Source organism: Mirounga leonina, unplaced genomic scaffold, assembly GCF_011800145.1.
Source record: "Mirounga leonina isolate KUSES-001 unplaced genomic scaffold, KU_Mleo_1.0 Mir_128, whole genome shotgun sequence".
Taxonomy (NCBI): domain Eukaryota; kingdom Metazoa; phylum Chordata; class Mammalia; order Carnivora; family Phocidae; genus Mirounga; species Mirounga leonina.
In genome coordinates, this window is record NW_023270320.1 from 33442812 (window position 1) to 33469595 (window position 26784).

The 26784-nt window shown below is 38.3% G+C and overlaps 1 long non-coding RNA gene across 1 annotated transcript in view; it reads right to left on the reverse strand.

The window, feature by feature from the left end:
- Positions 1-10656: 10656 nt before the first annotated feature.
- LOC118010097 overlaps positions 10657-26784 on the reverse strand; it is a 101872-nt gene continuing 85744 nt past the window's right edge. Inside the window, exon 3 of the long non-coding RNA XR_004679117.1 lies at positions 10657-11066. This is a non-coding gene — a long non-coding RNA (uncharacterized LOC118010097). The remainder of the gene's footprint in view (positions 11067-26784) is intronic.

Here is a 26784-nt window from a genome sequence, read left to right on the forward strand (position 1 = left end):
AGAAGAAGAAGAAGAAGAAGAAGAAGAAGAAGAAGAAGAAGAAGAAGGAAAAGAAAAAGGAAGGAAACCATGTCAGTGAACTCAGTGAAAATAATTATTCACAAATTGTAACTCTGCAATAGGACGTAAAGATGAGACTTGAAATGGTCTTGATAAGCACTCCATGGGCACATCTTGGAGAACTTCTCAGGCTTTGCTGGTTACATGGCTATTTGAAATAAATCTGCCCTTAACATGGACCCAGAAATATTTTTTTTAATAATGTTTTTGGTAACATCAACTCATTCTTATTTTTTTAATCCTTTATTTTTCAAACAAAATTTCTATTCTAATATCTCCCTAAGCAATGTGAACAGAGATAACACTGGAAATCTTTTCCAAAGAAATGAGATTTCCTCTTATTGTGAAGATGAAAACACTCCCTCTTAGTCATGGTGAAGGCGGGGAGGAGATCAGTCACTTGATTGTGTCTTGGTTTTAGGTGTGCCTTCTTAATTGGATGACATTCTCAAACACTCAGGATGCAAGACTAGGACTTTGCCTAAGTAGCTCCTGAACCCTAAAATAATACAGATTTCAGAGATTACATTTGGTCCTACTCAGTGAAAAGCTGTATGTCAAAGAGGAAATAATCTTTAAAATAGCTCCTGATTGCTCATAAGAAAAATCAGCTCATAAAACTAGTCCCAAAGAAGCAAACTGAATTTTATTTTTATTTTCTTAAATATTTTATTTATTTATTTGACAGAGAGACATACAGCAAGAGAGGGAACACAAGCAGGGGGAGTGGGAGAGGGAGAAGCAGGCTTCCCGCTGAGCAGGGAGCCCGACGCGGGGCTCGATCCCAGGACCCTGGGACCATGACCTGAGCCGAAGGCAGACGCTTAATGACTGAGCCACCCAGGTGCCCCAGCAAACTGAATTTTAGTATTCTCAGCTAGGTGACATTGTCATTTGGTTTTAAGGTAAGATAGAAGCTATCTTCACAGTAAAAAGGAATTCATTTCTATAATACAAATAAATGCTAAAGGGGCACTGGAGAAATATGTCGATTGTAAAGAATAAGTGATATAAATGTCATTTCCTGAATATGATACTCCAATTGTTTGAGGCTGTCTCTGGCCTAACATATTACTGATCTTGAAAAATGTTTCATGTGCACTTGAGAAGAATGTGTATTCTGCTGTTATTGAGTGTGTTCTATATATAGATGTATATGAACTCTGAGCAGTTCTCTGTATGTAGGTGATATTTTAATAATATTTTTCTCAGAAAGAAGGAAAAAATAATATTGGCTTTCCAACATTTAGAAAGATCTCTAATCTCATTAATAATCAAAGTGAAAATTCAAACAACTGGATTCTTGTTCTTGCCTTTACAATTAGCAAGGATTTTTATTCACATTTTTAATGAAATACCCAATACTGTTAAGCGTGCAGCAAAACAGTCATACTTCCACACTGCTGGTAGGAGTAGTTTAGTATGACTCTTAAAAACAATTTGGCATCCAATTATTTTACTTTTGGTATAAAAATATATTAAAGTATTATTAATAGAAGCAAAAATTAGAAATAATCAAAATGTAATTGTTTATAAGGATGTCTACGAAGAGTTCATAAAAACATGGAAAAAAGCAGTAGACATTAACTATTATTTAAAAAGAAAACAAGACTGTTATTAGAATACACACACACACACACACACACACACACACACTGCATCACTATGAAACAGAGGTTGCTCCCAGAATGTAAGGATACCTCAACATTAGAAATGCCCTCTAATTCACCATATTGGAGAAAAACCATATGACTCCAACAGAATACTGAAAAATGTTATTAGAAATGCCCTCTAATTCACCATATTGGAGAAAAACCATTTGACTCCGACAGAACACTGAAAAATGTTTAAGTATTTCATTCCAGTTAACTTGCCTCGTGACTTGACTTACCTACAGAAAATGGATTGTCTAATCCTTTACACTCTCTTTGGGGCCTACACTACATGCTTAGCAAGGCAATTGAGGAGGTGAAATAGGGTCATGGTCCAACCTCTGCTTCTGTTCACTTGAACTCATTCTTTCTTGCATAAAGACTTAGCAAATAACAAATTCCTACAATAAGCTTGGACACTGTGGCTCATAAAAAGCATTTGATAAATCTCGATAGGCATAAATAAGTCTTAAAAAGTCCTTTAACTAATAGGAATAATTAGGAATAGAAAAGAATTTTCTTATATTGATGCTTCTCAACTTATGGTAGACGCTATAAATTTATTCACTTCGCACCCATTCAAATACACTCTGGTAGAATTCTTGATCTACTGAGGTTAGAAAGCTAAAAACTGTATCTTCTGTACTTTTATTACAGCTAGAGTTCTGTGTGGGACCTGGCTTCTGCCAAACAGACGTAATTAGGTGAGACCTGGAAGTAACAGGGCAGAGAGATTGGCTTGTAGTGGTGGAGGTCTGGTGTTTCTGGGGAAACTGAGGCACATGTCAGGGCATTTGCCCACAAAAGCCCTGGGTTCTGAGTGGCAGACAGCAATCCCAGCACTATTCCACCAGAACGGAGCTGTGTGTGGTTACACATTTCTCACTGTGGATCCAGTCCCGATTTTACAGGTGTCTGACTTTCTTGCAGATAATATGTCCTTTTCTGCTTTGATTAGCTAGAACAGAATCTAGGTTCTGCCCTAGAGAACCATCAATGATACTGTGATAAACCATCAACCTCGACAAGCATCATATTTAATGGAGGAATATTAGACGTGTCTTGTTTTAAAATTAGATGTGTACTGTTCCATTGATCTATGTGTCTGTTTTTGTGCCAGGACCATTCTGTCGTGATGATTATAGCTTTGTAATAGAGCTGGAAGTCCGGAATTGTGATGCCACCCATAGAGCTGCCCTACGACCGAGCAATTGCACTACTGGGTATTTACCCCAAAGATACAAAAGTAGGGATCCGAAAGGGTACGTGCACCCCGATGTTTATAGCAGCAATGTCCACAATAGCCAAACTGTGGAAAGAGCCAAGATGTCCATCGACAGATGAATGGATAAAGAAGAAGTGGTGTATATATACAATGGAATATTATGCAGCCATCAAAAGGAATGAGATCTTGCCATTTGTAACGACGTGGATGGAACTGGAGGGTGTTATGCTGAGTGAAATAAGTCAAACAGAGAAAGACATGTATCATATGATCTCACTGATATGAGGAATTCTTAATCGCAGGAAACAAACTGAGGGTTGCTGGAGTGGGGGGTGGGGTGGGAGGGATGGGGTGACTGGGTGATGGACACTGGGGAGGGTATGTGCTCTGGTAAGCGCTGTGAATTGTGCAAGACTGTTGAATCTCAGATCTGTACCTCTGAAACAAATAATGCAATATATGTTAAGAAAAAAAGAAGAAGAAGAAGAAGGTAGCAGAAGGGGAAGAATGAAGCGGGGGATATTGGAGGGGGAGACGAACCATGAGAGACGATGGACTCTGAGAAACAAACTGAAGGTTCTAGAGGGAAGGGGGTGGGAGGATGGGTTAGCCCAGTGATGGGTATTAAAGAGGGCACCTACTGCATGGAGCACTGGGTGTTATATGCAAACAATGAATCATGGAACGTTACATCAAAAACTAATGATGTAATGTATGGTGATTAACATAACATAATAAAATTTTAAAAATGTAAAATAAAGTAGAAAAAAATTAGATATGTACTAAGCAACACTGAAAAACATGCTAAATGGAAAAAGTAAAAACGTTGACAAAGTGGATAGGACTTCTGGGGGGCGGGGATATAAATGAAAGGTCGTGCACATGCGGCAACACCATGTCCTTCTGGCGCCTACACGAATAGGTACATGTATGTGCTCGTACACGTAGAGCCCGAACACGTACACTCAGCCACAAGAGCACACGCGATGCGGCGAAGGGGGTGGAGACAGTGACTTCACCAGGACGGAAAGCAGGGCACAGAAAGATGGGAAAGAGAGGGTGCCTGTCAGCTTTAGCGCCTTGAGGGCCACTTAGGTCTTCCCAGCTGTTCCTGTTTGGGTCCCCTCTGCTGTGCCCCTGCGGCTGCTGCAGAGTTCAGCCACATGAGAGCGACCGACGCCCCCAGGACAGCAGGACGGCCCCCCTGATGCACAACCTCAGTGCCAGCCCGCGAGCTGCCCCGCGAACACGTGGCTGTAGAAAACGTTAGAGCCCCCAGACCCAGCAAGGGTTGAACACCCCGGCTTTGACCAGTAGGAATTGTGAACTGCCATCAGTTCTTTCCTTTCGTCCCCACATAGAAAGTTCTGAGAAGCAATCATCCCTACAGCTTCGTCTATGGCATGCTCTGCAAGATCAAAGAGCCAGCCTTCCTCGCTGCCTCTGGCTCATTGTGCTGTCTCCCCACTTCTGTCCCATGAGCTTGCATAGCCTCATAACCTGTTAGCTCAGACACCTTTTCCTCAGGCCCTGTTTTCTGGAGAACCTGGCTCAGACAGGCAGACGAGCGAAGGAGATTTGTGTGCCTCGGTGCTCAGACCCGCACTGGCCCCAGAAACATGATTAACTTAACTCCTCCAGCTGGGGTTCAGGAAAGAAGGGAGGGATGGACACAAAGGGGGGGCAGACAAAGCAAAAGGGAATAAAGTATGAAACAGCTACAGAATAGTGGCAAAACAAAAGGCTGGATCTTAAAAAACAAAACAAAAGAAAAGAAAAAACACTAAGATAAATCTTTAGCAAGAGAAAAAAGGAAAGAAAAAATTTAAGTGGAATGGACTAAATGACAGATTTTTCAAATGATAAAATGTTCTTGTGCATAACTTTATATAAATAAGTCCAGATAAAATAAATATATTTCTGAAAAGATGTTTTTAAATGTTGAGAATCAAAAAAAAAAAAAAAACCACCTAGAAAAAGCTGAATCAAAGGAAGTATTAAGGAAACAGATGAAAATAAAACACTTCAGCTGTTTGCACATACGTCTAAAAGAGCTCTAAGGCCAGAATTTTCATTGGTGAGTTCTAACTTCAAAGAATAAATAATCCTTAATTTATAGAAACAGAGAATATGAAGGAAAAAACTTTCCTATATCAATATATAAAGCTAGTATGAGCATAATAACCAACCCAGGTACAGACAGTGCACCTACACACAAAATACATAATATAGCTTATGTATATGGACTCAAAATCCTAAATAAATTCTTAGTTACGCATTTTAAGTAACATCTTTAAGTGGAATATATCCACTTAGAATTTATTACTGGAGAACAAAGATAACTTTGTAGCAGAAAATGTATCAATGTGATTCCCCATATAATTGACTAAGTGAACACAACTATGTTAACCATCTAAATCTTTGAAGGAAAAGCATATTTGAATTTTAATTCAACACCTACTTATGATAAACATTCTAACAAGAATAGAAACAGAAGAGAACTTTCTTGTTGTAGACTATCTGCAAAATAAGTTACAAGATATCACCACTTCTAATGGAAATTGTTAAAATTATTTTTCCAAGGGCACCTGGGTGGTTCAGTCGGTTAAGCATCCGACTCTTGACTTCGGCTCAGGTCATTATCTCAGGGTCGTGAGGTGGGCCCAAGCTCAGCTCCATCCTCAGCAGGGAGTCTGCTTGAGATTCTCTCTTTCCTTCTCCCTCTGACCTTCTCTCTGCTTGTGCTCACATTCTCTCTCTCTCTCACAAATAAATAAAAATTTTTAAATTATTTTTCCTTAACATCAAGATCAAGTTAGAAATACTAGTTATCACTGCTATTGCTCAAGACATTACTGGGAATCTTAGAAAATGGTTGAGAACTAGGAAAAAGATAGAAATATGGTTTGATTTGCATAGAAGATTAAATTGTCCTGATTTCAAGATGACCTAGTCCTTACTAAAAAATCCCATGAGAGTCATCTGAGTTTCTCAACAGATAAACTTTCAGATTTAGTAAGTGTAATAAAGAGACTGACTCCATTGTTTTAATGTGACTGAGGACAACCTTTAAGCCTAACCCCTACGTCTTCCATGGGTGCCCCACCTCTGCGCAAGCTGATAAGGCGGCCCTGGTGCTCTCTCTTTTGGTTCCTGGCACGAGATTCTGATGAAGTAAGCCCCCACCCACGCACAGGAACCCTCATTGGCCAGGCTTCTTACCCAGCTCTCAAGCTTGGGAGTCCTGCCCTCCCCTCCCTAGAGACCTCAGCTTCATACCTTCTTGCTGTGTGTGTGGTGTGAGCAGTCTCAACATTTGAGCCCAGTTTGGGGTGAGGGTATATCCTGCATCTTCAGAGTGGTCACAACAAAAATTGAAGGTGATAAAGGCAAGATTATTACACTAAAACCAGGAATGTTCCTCTGCACCCACAACTGCCAATAATGAGCCAGACAAGAAGATATCAGCAAGAACAAAAAACTTATAAAATAGCTATCAATTAAATTTCAAAGAATGCATACAGTTTTGGGGGAAAAAAATGTAAAATTTCTTTTTAAAAACACCAAAGGTCACGGTATGCAGAGAAGTGTCTTGTGTGTGGGACCATTTTATTGCCCTTCCCCAGTTGGGGCCACTCCTACAGAATCCACCCTGAATAGCACTCCCTAGAGTTGTGTTATACATACTTCCTGATGGTGCTCATAACAGCATTACAGATATTCATTCTCTAATTCTAAAAGTGCAATGCAGTTCAAGTAAAAATCCCTGAGGGATATTGAAGATGAATATAATGAAGTGATCTGAAATTTACTATGGGAAAATAAAAATACAAATAAAAGTCTCTGCATAAAAGAATACCCTGCCATCATCGTTAAAATAGCCTAAGACTTGTTCCACTTCAGGTCAAGAAGGAGTAACAGAAACCAGATTTCACTTCCTGCCTCACACAACTAAAAAAGACAAAGTATCTGAAATAATATTTTTTCAAGACATCAGACATCAGGCAACAAAGGAATGACTCCTGAGCACTGGGGATGGGTGAGCACTGTGGTTTCCCGGCTTGCCTCCCTGAGCGAATCTCCCAGCCATCGTGCAGGCAGGGGTCCCGAGCCCAGCCAGCATTCTCCTGATCCGAGATGACAGTGCTCAGAGTCCAAGAGGCCATGGCAGCGTGTGTTTTCAGGGCTGAGTACCAGAGAGGAAGACATCCTAAAGAGCTCATGCATGTGAGGAAACTACCTGAATCCATGGAAAGAACCACCCCACAGAATTAGAAGCACCATAACCAGACCTCACCCAGGGCTGGAAATAGTGCCCCTTCCCACCAGCCAGAGTGGAAACTGTAATTTCTGGGGCTTCAAGTAAGAGAACTTAGAGGGGTCTTGCCTCAGTAGTAGAAAATAATTCACCTTAGACTAAACACTGCCCTGATCCCACCTCAAATATTATAAAAGCAAGACCTAAAAAGATCAGTTTCTGGTAACTTACCTGCATCCCGTAACAAAGGTAAAAACTATATATATTTATTTAGGAAGAGACCTTCTTAATACTAAACTTGCAGCACCTGAAACCTTAGCCTGCATAAGAACCCCACCACCTGCATTTAGAACTTCTGGAAGCATGAGATTCCCCAACCCCAAATGTTCTGATTCAGCAGCTTGGGATGGTGCCCCCAAATGTAGATGGATATCAAATTTTGATGAAGCTGATGCCTTCGTCAGAACACTCTTGAGAAGCACTGGTTCCGAGCATTTGCTTTAAGCTAGCGGCTGTGATCTGAACAGGAAACATGGGCAACCAGGCGGGATTCACATGAGATAAGTTAATGAGAGCAGGGAGAAAGCCTAGAAGTGTTTTACTAATGCAGTTCTTCTTTGTGAAAGAGAATAACAAAATGTGGAAGGGAACGTTCTTCAATATCATCTAGCTTTTTGTTCCCTTAAGTCTTTGGGCTTTGCCACTGAGCCTATGGCCACCCTGAAGTGGGACCACCTTCCTCCTGGGATGAGGACAGCCATACAGCAAGATATACTGCATCCAGTGGCCTCTTGACATCGCTACTGCTCTCCTGAATGTCCTCCAGGAGCCTCTGGGAGGAATTCGACATTTGGCTCAGAGAAAACTCTCAAGTGGGTCAGAGCAATATGTCAATTAAATCTACTTCATATCCCTAAGACCCAGCAATTGCACTACTAGGTATTTACCCCAAAGACACAGATGTAGTGAAAAGAAGGGCCATATGCTCCCCAATGTTCATAGCAGCAATGTCCACAATAGCCAAACTCTGCAAGGAGCCAAGATGCCCTTCAACAGATGAACGGATAAAGAAGATGTGGTCCATATACACAATGGATTATTACTCAGCCATCAGAAAGGATGAATACCCAACATTTGCATCGACATGGATGGAACTGGAGGGGATTATGCTAAGTGAAATAAGTCAAGCAGAGAAAGACAATCATCAAATGGTTTTACTTATATGTGGTACATAAGGAATAGCATGTAGGACCACAGGGGAAGGAAAGGAAAACTGAATGGGAAGAAATCAGAGAGGAAGACAAACCATGAGAGACTCTGGACTCCAGGAACCAAACTGAGGGTTACAGAAGGGAGGGGGTGGGAGGATGGGGTAACCAGGTGATGGGTATTAAGGAGGGCATGTGTGGGGATGAGCACTGGGTGTTATACACAACTAATAAGTCTTTGAACACTACATCAAAACTAATGATATACTATATGTTGGCTAACTGAACATAATTTAAAAAAAAATCTACTTCATATCCAATCTATTCCCAAAGCCAAAGCCCACACTTCCTTCTATGTCACATCCCAAAGTACATCAAGCCTATTGGAAAGGCCAACCCATCATCCCAGGTTGTCTGAGACAGAGGCACTGCTGAGATGTGGGACATTCTGCTTTAAAACAGAATAATCCCAGGCCAACTGGGATAGGTTGGTCAACTTCTTCAATATCATTAAATGACAGTAATGTGGATATGCCTGGAATTTGAATATAAACTTTCTCCCAGTTATCAAATTCTGAGGAAGAAATTTAAGTCAAAGCACAAAATTACTTTTCAAGATACACCAGAAGTACACAGCAGGAAGAACAACAACAAAAAAAGCCTGAAATCATCCTTTCCAACATTTTATTCTGCTCTGTCTCAGCCAGAGGATTCTCAGGGATTCTTCAGTAAATACAGTCTGGGAAGCCTCTGACTACAACGAATGGCATTCTTTCTGGGCCTCTGAAGTTGTAGTATTGTTCAGTTTCAAGATTCTCCCGAGACCCATTTGTAAAGAATCCAAAGTGGTTCTGGACTCACATGATTATCCATAAGATTATCATAGCTATCACATCACACCCATTAAATTTAGAGCATAAGATAACCTTCAGACTCAAAAACAGCTATCTGAGGAAAAAAAATCACAGAACCCAGGATGAAGCCCTAGCAGAATCCTGTAGTTCCTATAGGCAAGGACTCTAGCCAAGAGCATTCCAGAGTCTGCATAAAGCAAGGTATCTGGAGAAAAATCTCAGGTCCAGCTTTCCTAAGAGGCCAGTCATTCTAGGTCCACCACCCAGAATCCATGATCTATGGACTTTTTAGTGTATTGGAAGGAATCTCTGAACAAAAGGCAAATTTTGACCCTCTACCATTACCATTTCAGTGGTTAATATCAACATATGCTTACTGCCTTCCCTCTCATGGAGAAAGAAGGTATTGTTGCCATCATGGAATGTTTAGACATTTGCAGAAGAGACGGTGCAGTCCCCAGTCTTACTCGAGGTGCCTTTCTTTTCCATCCATTACATTAAAAACCGGCTTCATTTCCATCTCCCTCGAAGGCTGGTGTTTCTGGCACCCTGCAGTATCAGTATCTACTCTCCTGCCATGATGTTTTTCAGATCGGTACCACGGGGGCCCTTTGCACTGCCTCTTGTTGTTATTGCTGTCACCGAAGAAGCCTGTTGTGGGGTGATTCCTCCCTCATATGCAATTCACTCTGTTTGAGACCAGCACAGTGGGGCCTGCCTTGGGAGCCACTGTATAGCCACTGGAAGCCAATGTTGCTCCTTCAGCGCTCCCTCCTTAACCCTGCATGCAGAAGGGGCTTGGTACAGATGATCCAGCATTGCTTACCTAAGCTTGGCACTAGTAATTTAAAACTAAAACCTCCTTAAGCCTTTGTTCCATGCAGGTTTGATTTCTGTGCTCTCTCGTCTATAAAAACAGCAACTTTCCTGTGGACAAACTGTCATAAGCTGCAGTCACTTGCCAAGGTCAAAATACCATGTGGCCTAAGATTTAAAACCGTCCCCCTGCGCGCAGGTAATAATGAGCCCAAAGGAGAGTGTAGAGACTTCAGGACAAAGCTGCACTGCCCAAAATGTGCTCAGTGAACAGCCAAGTTGAGAACCCATGGGCCAACACCACAGGCTATTCTGCTCCCTGAGTTCCTCCCATCGACGTCTTCAGTTGTCCTTGATGCAGGAAAATCCCATCAGTTTCCTAAAATTTTTTCGGAACCCTCAAAAAATTGCAAGCTCACTCACAATGTCTACAGCCCTGTGAAGCTCCGAGCTTAGAGAAGCAGAGCAGAACTTAGGACGCCGAAATATTTTAGTGACCTCAAGTGGGAAAGCATTTCTTTAAAAATGCCCCCTGCTGTTGCCTGAGGAAGGGAGGACATTTTAGGAGGGGGGGAAACAAGCAAAGAGAACACAAGAGGAAGGGCATCTTGATGATATATTTTGTGAAGACGATAGTAGAGTTGTTAATGTAATTTTTGAAACATGCAGACTTACAATCAAGCTTCCTTGGGGGAGGTGTTAATTAAAATACTTAAACAGTTTTCACTTTATTGATCAAATGATTCAAAGCACACCAGAATGGACATATCAATTTTATGCTGATTGAAAAAGGAGAATCTGAGTTCAGTTGAGCAGAGTTCAAATGGCTTTATATGGACTTCAGAAACGGGGAAGAATGAGGCAATAATCTCTATTTCTATAGTCTCCAAATCCATCATTTCTCTAAAATGATGAACAAGGTAGCCATCGGGTGTCGAATGGCCAAATGCAGATGGAGCAGATGGTGATTCACAGTCAATGAGTGAGAAATGCCTGAAATGACAAAAGGAATCAGGCATTTTTAGAGTTTGGGGAAGGAAAGAAAACTGCACTGCAATATTTCATAATTGAGAGAATTTTTGAGGTTGAGTCCTAAAATAGGGTGCCTGGGTGGCTCAGGTCAGTTAAGCTTCTGCCTTCGGCTCAGGTCATGACCCTGGAATCCTGGGTTAGAGTCCCAACATCGGGGTCCCTGCTCAGTGGGGAGTCTGCTTCTCCCTTTGCCCCTCACTCCACTCTTGTGCTCTCTCTCTCTCAAATAAATAAATAAATAAAATCTTTTAAAAAAGGAGTTCTAAAGATAGATAATGCTTTTGCCACTTTACTAATTTTAAATCCATTTGAAACTATTTGTTCCTACAGGTTTACCTGGAGCTTTGTACAGGGCAGTCTTACCTCATGGGGGGCAATACCTATATACCTCAACAGTTTTTCTTTTTCCGTGAAGCCTTGGAGAAGAGGCAAAGGATACAGTATTTGTAATAAATAAAAATATTTTACCTAAGTTTTTTTCATAGCACAGATCTTGTTGTATTATGGAGCTGTCAGCATAGACTAAACCCATAAAAACTCTCTTCCCCTTTGTCAGTGGGAAGGATAATTCATTTTAGACTTAGTACCTAGGATCAAATAGCTGAAACAAATGTTTAATTGACTGAAACCTTAAACTCTTTTTTTGGCTAATGTATTTTCTTTTTTTTTAAGTTTATTTTAATTCCAGTGTAGTTAACACATTGAAACCTTAAACTCCTAATTTCTGCACCTCTGTGATGACTTGAGGATTGTTCCAGTAGAGTTTTCTTTCATTTCTTACTGCTGTACCTTAGTAACCACTAGTCAGCGTACCAGGGTGCTTGAGCTAAAACTAGTGAATGTCCTGAACTGGGTGGCTTTGCACCCTGTATGTTTGGTACAGTCTGTCTTTCAAGTATTAGGGGGATTGAAAGGAGATTCAATAAATATTCCAGAAAGAGAGCAAATGGTAGGATGGGAAATGGGATTAGGCAAGAAATAGGGCTGAAACAACTGTTGATTATTAATAAGAAAGGAATCATAGCCCTGTAGCACACCACACACAGAGTAGATCCTAGGCAAATTGAAGACCTACCTGTGGAAGACAGAATGTTAAAATTTTTAATAAAATGTAGGAGAATATTGTCATGACTTCCAGAAAAAGATTCATTAGATAAGATGCAATAGCCTGAACAAAAAAAGCAAAACTGATAAGTTTCTTGTTTTTTTCAGTAAGCTCTACACCCAGCGTGAAGTCCAACGTGGGGCCTGAACTCACAACCCGAAAATTAAGACCTGAGGTGTCATCAAGTGTCAGATGCCCAACCACCTCAGCCACCTAGGCACTCCTAAAAAATTTTTTTACTTGAAGTACGTGTGGCTGGCAATGAATTGATAACTAGAATTGTGAAGAATCCTGGATTTTATTTAAAAATATCAATACAGAAGAAAATGGCCAAAGGATAGAAAACAGGAAGGTCGGTCATAGAAGAGGAAACCCAAATGGCCAATAAACATACTCAAAGATGTTCGAACTCTCTAGTGGTGGGAGAAATTCAAAAACACAATCATACCTTATTTTTCACTCATCTAATTGTTAAAAAGTTTTAATTAGATGACAGTACATCCTGGCAAAGAAAGGGAAAAAGCAACTCACAGGCCAGGTGTGAATTTGTATGATTACGTTGAGAGGTCAGTTTTTAATATTCTTTTTTTTTCTTTTTAAAGATTGTATTTATTTATGTGAGAGAGAGTGGCGGGGGGGCAGGGGGCAGAGGCAGAGGGAGAAGCAGACTCCTGTCTGGGTGGGGAGCCTGACGTGGGGCTCGATCCCAATATCCCAGGATCATGACCTGAGCAGAAGGCAGACGCTTAACCGAGTGAGGCTGGTTTAATAGTGCCCCTTTAATATTCTTAATTACAGTTTTAAAGTTTGCATGCAGTAAAGTTGAAGACATGTACCCGCTAGAACTGAGAAATCCTGCTTCTGGTATAAACACTAGAGGACCTTAAGCATGTGTCCAAGGAAGCCTCTATACAGATGCCCAATGCAGCATAATTTTCATGGGAAACACTGGGAAAAAAATTAAATGTTTTTCAATGAGACAATAGATAAACACACACTTTTGTATAATGCTACTCTGTTTAGCTATGAAAATAAGTAAACTGATCTTTACAAACAACATGATTAAGTAGATGTAGTGTATAATACCTCTTATTCAAATCTGTGAGACTTCAAATGAGAATTCTTACTTAGGGATATAAATTATTAGCAGTATTAAAAGAAAAATGTGAAGAATATTAACTTCACAGAAGTTTTTCTCGCAAAGAGAGCCTAAAATCTAATGGAGAGGAGGCACGGAGGAGGTTGCATCTAGCCAGTGAAGTATGATTTTTAAAAAAAAAACCGATGTAAACAAAATTAAGGATGAACAATTGTTAAATATGAGTGATAAATAGATGTATATGTATTACATACTTCTAATTTTCTTCATATTTACATTTTTTCATACTAAAAAAGGTGCTGTTGAATTTCCAATGGTCCGACTGCGCTTTAATCTTAATGGAAAAAGAGCAGGATGCTGAGCGCAGCGCCTGGTTTCCAAGACATAAACCAGCAACGGGGGACTGGCCGCCCACGGTCTGACGAGCTCTTCAGCCCTAATTGCTTGGCTGTGCCGTAAAGTTGGCCCACACAGTGTTTTTCAAAATGCGAAGACTCTGCCAACATTGTAAAATGGGGAGATAGCACATAAAAATCCTGATTTCTGGCTTCATCTGCAAAATGAGATAGGGCCACACTGGAGCATCGTGCTGTGGGCTCAGCCCAGGGACCCCTGCAGCGGTGTCCCCGCCCCTAGGGCTGTCGCCTCCCATCACACATGCTCTTTCTTCTTATACCAGAGAGGGAAGCCAAATATTTCCCCTGCACCTACTCCAGTAGTTTTCGTGACCTGTCTCCTCCTCATTGGCATTGAAGTTTGTACCCCTTATTTTAAAAGAAAAAAAAATCACTGAACAAAAATTGGAAAGAAATACAACAAATATTTTTTGCTGCTGTCTCTGGGTTGTTGGATGGCCAGTTTCTGAAGGTTAAAAAGCACTGTATAAAACTGTGAAAACAGCCAAACCAAAAGATGCTTCCATTTGACCACCTCAGGTTGGAGCCCTGAATTAGCCTTTAGGGTGATGTTCCGTTTTCCGTTCCTCTCACAGGAAAGCTCTCACCACTGCTTCAGAGCCCAGTGGACCTTTTAAGATCCAGAATTTTTTTTTCCTCTAGCCCATTCCTTTAAAAAAAAAAAAATCCTTCTTTCTATTTCTATATTTCTCACTCATCTTTCAAAGCTCTTACTCATAATACAAATCTACTGTGATGATTTTCCTGATTTCCTCTGATAATAGAATTTTTCTGCAATCTCTGCTCACATGGCCAGCAATTCTTTTGGTGTCCGGTAACACATGGCAGCAGGTACCTACATCATCTATTTGTGCCACTAAACACTAAGAGGACAAATCTTACCCATCACTTCCTTTCTGGCTTAGAAAGGACTTAAACACTCAAATATGTCAAATTAGAATAGTAGACACTCAAAAATATCAACTGAAATACAATGTATTAAACGTCATTGTAGAATACACTATGTTTAGGAGACATAGACAACTAAGTTTAATCTATACTTTTCTTCCTGTGACACATGATGAAAGTTGCTTTCCTGATTAAACTTAACATGCATTTATTTCTTTCTCATATGAATGCAGGAAATGTAAAAAAGGAAATCATAGTGAAGTGAGCATATAAAAATTCCTATTCTACGGTTTCCAGAAGAGAGAAACTTATTTCATTGTATTACATTTTCAATCTAGTAAGGGTCATTTGTTGTAATTTCTCCAAATCCTCATTAAGAGTTTAAAAAGTTTGGTTGGATATACTATTAAGAATTAGGTGACTTCTTACCCACCATATTCAGTGAGTTTTAAGAATATTCCCCAAACAAAATGTACATTAACATATATTCCAACATGTACAGATTTTACCAAATCACTCTTGAATGAAACTTAAAGGACTGATTTCTGTACATACTCCTGCCACAAGGCCGTTTCTCCTAATCCCCCTTCATGAAAATTAAAAAATGCTATTTTATTTATTTCCTAAACTCAAATAACCTGTCATGAGTTATCTCTCCATCCAATATCAGTGCCTGATGTCTCTACTGATTTTAATAGCTGAGCTGTTTGAGTTTTCTCTCAAGGCAGGTTTTATAGAGAATTTTATCTGTTTACCCATGAGAACAGTAAGGAATAGAAGAATGGATAAAACCTAGTAAGAACTACAATTTTATATTTGACCCCACAGATAATAGCATTTTTCCTTCCTGTCCATATCATCAGAAGCTTCACAGAGATAATCTATCTTTATATTGAAAAGACTTTAAACCCATAGAATTTACTAAATTTAGCAAAACTTCATCACTGTTGCTTTAAATTTGACAATATCATAAAAATAAGTAAGTAAAATATAAGTAAGTAAATAAATAAATGCCTTATTAAGTTCTCACTGACTGCCTACCTGAATGAACACATTTTGGTCACATTTTGCTGCTCTCACTAAAGCAGCCTTACTGGACTATGACAGATGCCTTGTTAATAAACATTTTTTATTGAAAGTGGACTCCAAATGTTATAAATGTAACAGGCAAGAAGAATGCCATGCATGACCTCAAAGCCAAAGATTATCACGATGTGGGCCCAGCAGTAGGAAAAATAGCATCCATGTTGCATGAACTAGTCAGTGAATGGTTGCTGGCAATCATCCCAGGCTAAAATTCTCTACTGTGACCAGAGTCAAAACATCAAGTAAACACTCAAATGCTTCGAAAACTGAAGCATTTGCTAATAAAGAAGGAAGAAATATGTTTCACCAAATGTGGCAACAGCACTGATGAATGATTTACACTCAAGCATCTTACCATCTGAACTATCACGCTGTGTGCTGATCACTGGGAGGGGAGAAGAGCAGTAATCAGAGGTCACCCTTGTAAGGTATTGACTTTGAAATAACAAGTCTAGTACGCACCCTATGCTGATCCAAAAATTTAAAACTATCTATTGAAAGGATAGTTATTCTTAAATGCCCTGTAAAAACAGGACACCACTAATAAATAACACTGCTGTTTATCTTGTCTATCTAAAGGTTATGTGAAATACCATACAGCTGGTATGCTTTGTATATGGGCAGAGTTCTCTGGTCTTCCATTTAATATGTATGGGCAGGATCACTCAGTTAACAAACCTAGGTTCACAAGGGAGCATGAACCAGAGAATTATCCACAAACCAGGAGGAAAACGTTCCTAGAGCATTCAGAAGAGGGTAATGACTAACAGTGAAGTTCTTCAAATTCTGGCTCTGACACTTAGTTATGCTCTTAAGAGAGGTATGTGTTTGGGTTTTTCAACTGAAAAATAGTACTAAGCTCGTAAGGGTATTGAGAAAGAATACCACAGCAACAAAATTAACAAATGTTTAGTCAAAAGCCTATTAAAGTTGTTTATTTTCAAATATAAAATTCATAAATATGCCATTAAATTTTTTTACAAACTGGGGACTTAGATTCTTTTCACTTATAAGAAGTCATACATATAGGATAATTTCTAATAAATAACGGATTTTTTTTATCTTAACTGGTTATATATTAAATAAAATTTTGTCACCAAGTAATTTCATAGGCAAATTTAAAAACTATTCCCAAAGCAAAAATATTGTGTTTAATGTGAGATGTGGGAGTATTTCAATATGGCTGAACAAGATAAGGATAAGGATGATGGGCTATAAAATCAAGAATGCCTAGAGTTTATGAAAGTTTAAGTGGCTCAGGAAATTTGTTAGAAAACAATGCAGGAATCCAGATGAGAATAATGACTGTTTGACCCAGTGATGACAACACGCATAATTCTCCATCTAGTTACTTCATTGTTTATCTCCCGTACATACATGTATCAGTATCTGAATTGTTAAGCCCCACACACCACGCGAACCAACTTTATCAACTAAAGTGCATATGTGCGGTTGGTTTTGCCTTTAGTCGTATAGACTCTATTCATTTCCAAAGTTCCTTAGGTCAGAGCCTTTTTTCCCCATCCCCTCAGTAAGACAGTTTTTTTGTTTTTTTTTTTAAGATTTTGTTTATTTTTTAACAGAGAGAGAGAGACAGTGAGAGAGGGAACACAAGCAGGGAGAGTGGGAGAGGGAGAAGCAGGCTTCCCGCCGAGCAGGGAGCCTTATGTGGGACTCGATTCCAGGACCCTGGGATCATGACCTGAGCCGAAGGCAGACGCTTAATGACTGAGCCACCCAGGCGCCCAGTAAGACAGTTTAATACATTTGTAACAGAGTTAGATTGTCTCGTCACATTCTGCATTTTATTCTGAGATCCCCCAACTTCCAAAATGATTTTGTAAGATTTGACTACTCTAAGGTTCACTCTCTGTGCTGTTAAGTTCTGAGTTTTGCCAAATGCATGGTGTCCTATATCCACAATTAAAGTATCCTACAGAATTGTTACCATCCTAGAAGCAAACCAAAATGAAACTCTAGGCCTCACCTACTCAATCTTCACCTACTCTCCCATGAACGTGTGGCAACCACTCATCTTTCCACTATCTCTATGGTTCTTCCTTTTACAAAATATCATATAATTAGAATTATACAGCGTGTGTAGCCTTTTCAGACTGACTTTTTTCACTGAGCAATCTGCATTTAAGGTTTACTCATGTCTTTTCACGGCTCAATAGCTCATTTCTTTTTATCGATGGGTAATATTCATTGCATGGGCGTACCACAATTTGTTTACCTACCCACTTATCAAGGTATATCCTGGTTTCCAGGTTTTGTCAGTTATGAATTAAGCTACTATAAGCATCTGCATGCAGATTTTTGTGAGAACTTGGGTTTTCCTGTCAGCTGGACAAATACCTAGGTGCATGATCGCTGGATCTTATGGTAAGACCATGTTTACCTTTGTGCAAAACTGCCAAACTCTTTCTTGTGTCTGTACCTCTTTGCATTCGTACCAGCAATGGGTAACTGTTGCTATTGCTGCACACCTCATCAGTAATTGTTATAGTCAGTTCTTGGGAATTTAGCCATATTAAAGAGGTATATAGTGGCATCTCATTGTTACTTTGATTTGTAAGTGTCCAGTGAAAAATAATTTTTAGCATCTTTTTGCATGCCTAATTTCCATTCATCTATTTTCTTTGGTGAGATGTCTTTTCAGATCATTTGCTCATTTTTTGATCAGGTTGTTTGTTTTCTTATTGTTCAGTTTTAAGGGTTCTTTGTGTATTTTGGATGCAAGCCCTTTATCAGATGTGTGGTTTGCAAATATTTTCTCCCAGTCTCTGGCTTGTCTTCTCATTCTCTTAACAGTTTCTCTCACAGACAAAAAGTTTTTCGTTTTAATGAAGTCCAACAGGTCAATTTTTTTTTTCTTTCATGGATCATGCTCTGGACAATGTATCTAAAAATGATCACAAGATGCAAGGTCAGATAGACTTTCTCCTGTGGTCTTCTTATATAAGCTTTAAAGTCTTGCTTTTCAAATTTAGGTCAATGATAGGGTTTCAGTTAATTTTGGAGAAATATTGAGGTCTGTGTCTAGGCTCATTTTTTCCTTGGATGTGCAATTTTTCATTATAAGTTCCGTCCTTCCTCTATTAAGCTACCTTTGCCCCTTGATCAGAGATCACTTGATTGTGTTTCATTGATCTGTTGTTTTACCAATACTACACTATCTTGCTTACTATTGCTTTATAGTAAGTCTTGAAATTGGGTCCTGTGAATCCTCCGTGTTCTGTTTCCTTCAGTAGTGTGTTGGTTAGTCTAGGTCTTTTGACTTTCCACATAAACTTTAGAGTATTTTCACAGTACCTGCCAAAGAGCTTGCTGGGATTTGGATTGCGATAGCATTGAATCTCTTCATCCATTTCAGAAGTAATGACATTTTAACAGTCTGATTCTCCCAATCCGTAAACTCGGGATATCTTTCCATTTATTTAGATGTTCTTTCATTTTTTTCATCAGAGTTTTGTAGTTTTCCATATATGCTGTACATACATACTTTGCCAGATTTATATCTAAGTATTTCATTTTGGGAGGTGCTATTGCAAAGCATACTGTTTTTAATTTCAAATTCCAAAATTGTTCACTGCTGGTATATAGGAAAGCAATTGACTTCTGTATGTTAACTTTGCATCCTGTGACCTTACTGTACTTATTTCTTAGTTTGAGGAGATTTTTTTGTCAATTCTTTGGGATTTTCTACATAAACAATTGTATCATCTGCAAATAAAAAGTTTATTTCTTCGTTTCCAATTTGTATATATTTAATCTCCTTTCCTTGTATTATTGCAGTAGCCAGGATTACCAGTATTATGTTGAATAGAAGTAGTGAGAGAGGACATAGTTGCCTTATTTTTAGTATTAATGGAAAGTATCCAATTTCTCATCATTAAGTAAGTTCAGATTTTTTTTTTTTTGTAGATGTCCTTTATCAAGTTGGTGGAGTTCTCCTCTATTCCTATTTTGTTGAAAAATTTTATAATGAATGGTGTTGGATTTTTTTTCAAATGCTCTTTCTGCTTCAATTGATATGATCGTATACTTTTGCTTCTTGAGCCTATTGATGTGGCAGATTACATGACTGATTTTGAATTTTGAATCAGCTTTGCATAAGTGGAATAAATCCCACTTATTTGTGGTATATAATTACTTTTATGTATTGCTGATTTGCTTTGCTAATATTTTGTTTGTTTTACATCTATGTTCATAAGAAATATTTGTCTTTAGTTTTCCTTTCTTCTAATGTCTTCATCTCATTTTGGTATTTGGGAAATGAGAGTCTCATGAATATTCAGGTCAATCACTTTCCAGTATTCCAGTGAGACATGTATGTATTATACCTTTGTAATTGTCTCAGAGTTCTGTTCCATTTGTTTTTCATTATGTTGTCCCTTTGCATTTCAATTTAGAACTTTCTATTAACCTATCTTTTTTCAAAGTTTTTTTTATTATTTTTTAAGTTTTTATTTAAACTCCAGTTAGTTAAGAGTGTAATATTAGTTTCAGGTGTACAATTTAGTGATTCAACACTTACTTCCATACAATACCTGGTACTCATCACAAGTGCACTCCTTAATCCCCACCACCTATTTCACACATCCCTCCACCCACCTCCCCTCTGGTAACCATTGGTTTGCTCTCTACAGTGAAAAGTTTGTTTCTTGATTTGCCTTTCTCTCCCTTTTTTCCCCTTGTATCATTTGTTTTGTTTCTTAAATCCCACATATGAGTGAAATCATATGGTATTTGTCTCTCTCTGACTTATTTCACTTGGCAGAGTACTCTCTAGTTCCATCCATGTCCACATCATTGCAAACGGCAAGATTTCATTCTTTTTGATGGCTGAGTAATATTCCATTATATAGATAGATAGATAGATAGATAGATAGATAGATAGATAGATAGATAGATATCACTTCTTTATCCATTCATCAATTGATGGACATTTGGGCTATTTCTATAATTTGGCTATTATTATATTGCTGCTATAAACATTGGGATGCATGTATCCCTTTGAATTAGTGTTTTTGTATTCTCTGGGTAGATACCTAGTAGTGCAATTGCTGAATCATAGGGTAGCTCTATTTTTAACTTTTTGAGGAACCTCCATACTATTCTCCAGAGTGCCTGCACCAGTTTGCATTCCCACCAACAGTGTAAGATGGTTCCCCTTTCTCCACATCCTCGCCACCTGTTGTTTCTTGTGTTGTTAATTTTATTTTAGTTTTTTTTATTTTTTTAAAGATTTATTTATTTATTTTAGAGAGAGAGAGAGGATGCATGCACATGAGCAGGGGTAGGGACAGGGCGGGGGGAGAGAATCCTTGAGCAGACTCTCTGCTGAGCACAGAGCCCAATGCAGGGCTCAATCCAGAACCCTGAGATCATGACCTGAGCTGAAATCAAGAGTTGGACACTTAACCAATTGAGCCATGCAGGTGCCCCAACCTTTTGTTATTTAAATTGCCTTGGTCATAGAAACTATGAAGAGTTGTGTTGTTAATTTTAGCCATTCTGACAAGTGTGAGATGATACTTCATTGTAGTTTTGATTTGTATTTCCCTGATGATGAGTGATGTTGAGCATCTTTTCATGTGTCTGTTGGCCATCTGTGGGTCTTCTTTGGAAAATGTCTACATATGCCTTCTTCCCATTTTTCACTTGGGTTATTCATTTTTGGGGTGTTGTGTTTTATAAGTTCTTTATATATTTTGGTTACTAGCTTTATCGGATATGTCATTCACAAATATCTTCTCCCATTCTGTAGGTTATCTTTTAGTTTTGTTGATTGTTTCCTTCACTGTGCAGAAGATTTTTATGTTGATGAAGTCCCAATAGATTATTTTTGCTTTTGTTTCCCTTGCCTCAGGAGACATATCTAGTAAGAATTTGCTATGGCAGATGTCAAAGAGGTTACTGCTTTTGTCTTCCTCTAAGATTTTAATGGTTTCATGCCTCACATTTAGGTCTTTCATCCATTTTGAATTTATTTTTGGGTATGATGAAAGCAAGTCATCAAGTTTCATTCTTTTGCATGTTTCTGTCCAATTTTCCCAACACCATTTGTTGAAGAGACTGCCTTTTTCCCATTGGATATTCTTTCCTGCTTTGCCAAAGATTAATTGGCCATATAGTTGTGGGTTCATTTCTGGATTTTCTGTTCTGTTCTCTTCCATTGATCTCTGTGTATATTTTTGTGCCAGCACCATACTACAGCTTTGTAATATTATGTGAAGTCTGGAATTGTGATGTCTTCAGCTTTGCTTTTCTATTTCAAGTTTGCTTTGGCTAGTCAGGGTCTTCTGTGGTTCCATACAAATGAAAAGATATTCCATGCTTATGGATCAGAAAAACAAATATTGTTAAAATGTCTATACTACCCAAAGCAATCTATACATTTAATGCAATCCCTATCAAAATACCAACAGCATTTTTCACACAGCCAGAAAAAACAGTCCTAAAATTTCTGTTGACCTATCATCTATCAGTCTCATGCCAATTCTTTCCTCAGCTGTGTCCAGTCTACTGATGAACCTATGAAAGACATTCTTCAATTTTGTTAGTGTTTTTATTTCTAGCATGTCCTTTTGATTCTTTCTTAGAGTTTCCATCTCCTCTTACATTATCTAGCTGTTCTTGCATGTTGTATACTTTTTCCATTAAATCCTTTAATTTATTAACTATAGTTATGTAAAATGTTTTGCCTGATAACATCAACACCTGTGTTCTATCTGCATCTCGATCCAATGAATACTTTGTTTCTTCAGACTGTGGTTTTTTTCTTGCCTTTTATCATTCCTTATAATTTTTTCATGAAAGCCAGACTATTTAAAGAGCTTATCAATTCTCAAAGAGTTGCATGACTTGAAAAAGCTAAGAACAGCATGACAGAAAATAATTCCTTTTATTTTTGTGTGTAGAAATACAATGCAGGTTCCCAAGCCAGGAGTAAAAAGAAAACATAAAGTACATCACTTTTTGCTTTTAATTGAATATCTTGAGTAATTAATGTAAATTCTGAATTAAAAGGCATTATCTGCCAGCTATGTTCAATTTGTGAATAGTTACCTTGCTTTAATAATTCATTAAATAATTTTGACAATGTGATTTGTAATTTGGCTTTATATAAATTCATCCTAACACCAGGAAAATAATGCTTTTTTAAGATATGGTAATTGAAGAGTGGACTTGTCTAGATGAGGGACTCATACAAGCTTCAGACAAGGCAAAGAAGACATTCAGTGATTTTTTTTTTTTTTAGCTTTTCTAAAAAATAAAGACTTGGCTTTCTTATTACAGTTATTTCTATAACAAGTAAGCTAACAATTCCAAATCTGATGCTGGAGATGTCTTTTATGCTGTATGTTACATGAATAGTATAAGCAATAAAACAGCAATATAAATGATTACTTTTTAATTTTGTACCACTGTGCAAATCACTGTACTTATTTTCAGGGCTAATTAGATGGCACTGGTGAGAGAAAGTGAAAAGGAGCCTACACGTGAGCATTCAATTAATATAACTTTTATTAAAGGAACATTATCGTGGCAATATCAAATCCCCACCTGTTCCTTGTCCTCTCTAGCAGATAAAAAAGGAAAAAAGCCCCAATGTCTACAGGAAGAAGATCCTGTGGCTAGTCCATCACTGTTTTGCTTTTGCTTAGTATTATACATTACCATCAGTAGTCTCTGAAAGATGAAAGTGGACTCTCACTGAGAATTCCCTACAAATGGATTAACTTATGTCACCATTTTTGGCATGTCGCCATGGATACGGCCATCTGACAGCCTTGGTGCAGCTGGGAGTTGCTTGACGGTCCATTCACAGCGCAAGGCTTTATAAAACCAGGAACGTGAAAGAACACTCATTAGTGGACAAAGACCTCACTTACACATTTGGGTGATGCTTCAAAGACTGAGTGTTACCTCTCAGTAAATCTGACCTTCATATCAATATCACCAATGAACGTTAAAATTACACCACGAGAGGATATACTCAAAAATGTAAAGTTAATATATTTATTTGATACCTAGCTTTATTTTGCTTTGGTTCAAATCTAGCGAAATGACAATGGAATGGAAAACAAACCTAAAAGGGTCTGTGTTGTAAATTCTATACTTTCTAAAAATCAAAGAACAAAAAGCCATTTCTCATTATAAACTTAGAAAATGTTTAGAGTGATAAAAGAGAATAATTTCTAACATTTACTACAAAGTGGAAAATCTGCCTTCTGCATGTCTAACACATTGGGAAATATTGACATTTTATACTGTCACACACCCAAGTGTACAAAGATGTTGTTTATTTCTCTGTAATTACATTTATCTCATGAGACTCCGAAGCTGCTTGGTAGTGAAATACCTTACTCTCGTATGTTCAAGGTAATTCTGTCAACTCGGGTAGATCACTCCAGGGTATCTACTCTGTGAATTCAGGAAGTTCCGTCCCAACATGCCTAATTCTCTTTTCTCAGGGTGTGATCTGGGTTCCTGAGGTGGCTTATCCATTGCCCCACCATCAAAGGGGAGGAGACTCTCTTATGCTCACCACACATTCACTGGCTCCTACAGACCTATGCCTCCAGCCTTGAGTGCTGGCCCCGTCTTGTCTCTTTGCTGATGTTGACATCCCTCCCTGGCATCCAGTCGTTAGCTCCTGTCCCAGCATGCTCCTCAGCCTCCATGCTAACCCCTCCTTCTGTCTGCTCAGCCACTTTGTGTACTTCTTGGGGTGCTCAGGAACGGGTCCATGCTTTCCTCATGGTACCTGAAGGTGCCTGAGACAGTGAGGTTGACCTTAGTCCTGACCACACAGACATCCCTGTACCTGAGACACAGAGAAAGAAGCCTTTTAGGTCATGGGACACAGAGAGACTTTGTTAGAGTCCATTGACTCACAGCCGGCTCTAACTCTTCACATTGTGCCTCATCAGATGGGTAAACTACATGTGAAGTTGATTTTGACACTTTGATGTTTTTTAGCTATGAGTCTCCCTTTATTTCTATCAAAGGGCCAGAAATAACAACTTTCAGGACTTTTAGTGCTCAAGATTCCCACTGTTTTCCTTGGAATCAGAATCAAAAGACATCATTTGGCATGTAACCCATGTATAATGTAAGCTAATCCATCAAGATGACAGCATAAATGAAAATGGGATCCTACTGTCCTCTCCATTGCTGATGATTTCAGTAGGATTTACTATTCTGTCCTCTTCTTTTTTTCCTGTTAAATTGGGCAGAAACACCAAATCGAAATCAACATTTTGGAACTTCTTACTTTAGAAATATTTCATGTGAATTAAAATTTTAGCACCTTAAATGAATCAGAACACTGATCGACTGAGAAATGTGGGACTATTTGCCCACATTTGTGCAGGTGCATCCTAAATCGAAATATTCTTTGTTAAACAGTCTGATGAATCTATCCTAAAGCAGCAAAATTGGGTAAAAATAATGTGAATCACACATGGGAATATGTCATGTAGACAAAATGTGGAGCTGGATGGGATATAAAAGATTTACGTTTTATGTCTTTTTTTCCTCTGTTGCTATTTATACATTATCCAAGTTCATTACTCTGGGGTACAGAAGGACACCAGGGAGGAAGGGGGAAGCAGCTGGGAATGGAATCCATGTGATAAAAAAAAAAAAGACAATTATTGAGGGAAAAAAAAACTCATAGGAGAAAAAAATCCTCGTAGCAAAATAAAGAGTATCAGGTACATTTCCAAAAGTGAGAAAGTAGTAGGCAGCATAGAAAATGTAGTTTGATTGTCTCACTGTTGTGCCTATTGTAAAAGCTGGTTTCAACTTCCTTTCAGATAATAATGATAATATGGATCTATTCCTTTTTTCCTATATTTGTGTTTGAAATTCAATGGTTGTTAACTTTGAGATGATACTTTGATCAGGAAATAATAGAAGAGCCTTTGTATTCAGTTTTCTGTGATGCCTCAATCCTAAACCTTTGAAAATGAACAGTGGCCAGAGAAAAGGCAAAAGTCCCAGGCCTTAAAAATATTAAATAACACTGAATAAAGACAAGAATGAACAACAGACATTTGGAAAGATCATTTCATTTATAAGAATCCTTGTTATAGATGGAGAGTTAGTGGACACAGGTTTTTTTCTTGGGCTGAGTTTTTTTTAAATGTATGCAATTAGGGAACAGAAATGAATGGAGAAATTGGTCTTAAAAGAGAATTAAGCAGAGTCTTTCATCTCAGGAAACCCAGAGTCTGGAAATCTCTGTGTATCTTTTTAAAAAGTCTTAGTTCACTTTTCTATGTATCAAACTTCTTGGGTGCCAAAAAGATTTCAAGCAAAATAAAAAATGAAGAACATAAATCCCTGGGGAGAAAGTTACAGATTAAATATAGAAATATATTGATCTAGATTATTACAAGCCTATGGGTAAATAGCTATTAATTTTACTTCTGGAAATTTCTGATTGTTTTAACCTTTAGTAAAGGAGCATTTTAGTTATCTTAAGTTTTTAAATCTATTTGCCCCAATGAAAGTGACAAAATTTCTCTTTTCTAAGACCTTGCACGTCATTTAACAAAACAAAACAGATTGGTATCTGGCTGCAATATCAATATTGACCCCTAACGTCGTTAATTTATTAACAATGAATATAACCACATTATTGGTTGAATCTGTAATTTTAGAGGTAATTATAAGAAAAATCTTAGCATTGGTTGATGGCAACACATTCAGCAGTCAACAGCAAAGCCGAAAATTTGTGTCAATAAAATAAATAAAATATAAATCAAATAATGCAATTCATAGGGACTGATAGTCATGAGAAATTTTTAAGTTAATAGAGACTTTAAAAAACTTTGCCGATATTGAAGACTTATGGGGACAGAAGCCAGTTTACAACCTCAGAAGTCACGGTGGTGAAGAAGGGAAGAATACATCAAATGCTCGCTGCCACGTCTGAGGGCAGGTATGGGAGGTGACAATTTGAACTGTCACCAATGTGCCTCACCTCCTTTAAAAAAATTAGGAGCAACAAAACCTCTCAGAAATGCCCAATTTATATTTTACAGTACAATAATATATATATGATAC